Raw genomic sequence first — 1,580 nt, forward strand, 5'->3', positions numbered from 1 at the left:
GAGCCTCGTCAGGGCCAGCTTCTATCCTGAGGAAGTGGTGTGTGTGTGTGTGTGTGTGTGTGTGTGTTCTCACCACAGCCACTCTCCAGCTCTTTGAACAAGTGGCTTTACCTCCCCGTGCCTCAGTTTCCCCTGATCACAAGATCCACTGTGTCACCAGGCAGCTGGAAGGATGAAAGCCCTTATGATGGTGCTTCGGGTGGACTGGGGTCTTCCCGTCCCCTACTCAGGATCACCTCTGAGGAATGGCCTACCCAGATCAACCCCCAACTCTCCTTCTCCAGATCTCGGATCCCCTGTGCTTACCGAGTTCCAGTTACTGGATAGTCCATGCCTGTCTCTCCTTCCCTGTCAATTGTCCCCTCCACAAGAAGACAAATGTTCTCCCCTCCCCCCGCCCCTGTCCCCAGTCCCTGAGCATAGCCCTGGTACCCAGTAGGTGCTCATCCAATGCTTGTTGACTTCAGTGGGAAGGGCACTGGGCGGGCAGCAGTCTGGCGGTGAGGGAAAGGCAGCAAGAGGAGATGAGAACACTTTCTTGAGGGTTTCCTGGGGAAAGTGCTCCTCGCTTTCTCCCCACCCCCACCCTCTGGGCCCCTGCTCTCTCCCATTCCGACTTTAGCCATGTCTCAGCTGTGCACCGTAGGGCAGGTCCCCTCCCCTCTCTGAGCCTGTTTCCTCAGCAGGAAAATGCTCCACACAAAGGCTGGGGAGCTGATTCGGTGGGTGGACACACCCCTGGGCCCAAAGCCCTGGCCTGGCGGTGGCTTCCCACCAGCTCTCATTTCCCACATGCCAGCCCAGGGGGAGAGTGTGTGAGACAAGATGTGATGGTGTCTGGTCACCAGCTCGCCTGTCTCCAACGAAGGATTGTTGGGCTGAGGCTCTCAACCACAGCTGGGTGACATCGGGTGCCCCTCTCCTTCGCCAGCCTCAGTGGTCAAATCCACTAAATGGGTCCGTGGCTAACATGACCAGTCTTCTCAGGCAGTTGCATCTGAGCCGAGGGCTCAGAGTGGTGCCTTGCCCATCACAAGCGCTCGACCAGAAGCCACTGTTAATACGAGGCACACTGGTGGCGCCGTGGTTCAGCACTCTGCTGCGAGCCTAACTGAAAGATCATCACTTCAAACCCCCATGCCACACTGAGTCCCCATGCCAAGTCGAGTCCAACTTGCAGGCACCCTGACAGTGTCGATTGCCCCAAGGCGTTTCCGAGGCTGCAATCTTTAGGGAAGTTGGGTGTCCCATCGTTCTCCTGAGCAGTGGCTGGTGAGTTTGAACTACCAACCTCTCCATGAGTAGCGGTTGCTTTAACTGCTGGGCTCTCCATAAAGACAACAGTCTTGGAAACCCTGCAGGGGGCTCCTCCTCTGTCCTGTCTGGTCATGACAGTCACGAGGGCTTGCTGGCAGGGGGTGGCTTGTCATTGTTCCTCCAGGCTCCTCTCTAGCCTCTGAAGGACCTCTTGTGACCCTTCACCCCACCCACTCTCTTCCCCCGGCCAAACCTTCAAGTGTACTCACCCCTCCTCCCACTCACAACCAAGGCGCACATCTCTTGGGTGACTCCCATGGAGG

Source organism: Echinops telfairi, unplaced genomic scaffold (genome assembly GCF_000313985.2).
Source record: "Echinops telfairi isolate 266 unplaced genomic scaffold, ASM31398v2 ScPeMD7_5592;HRSCAF=6446, whole genome shotgun sequence".
In the NCBI taxonomy this organism is placed as follows: domain Eukaryota; kingdom Metazoa; phylum Chordata; class Mammalia; order Afrosoricida; family Tenrecidae; genus Echinops; species Echinops telfairi.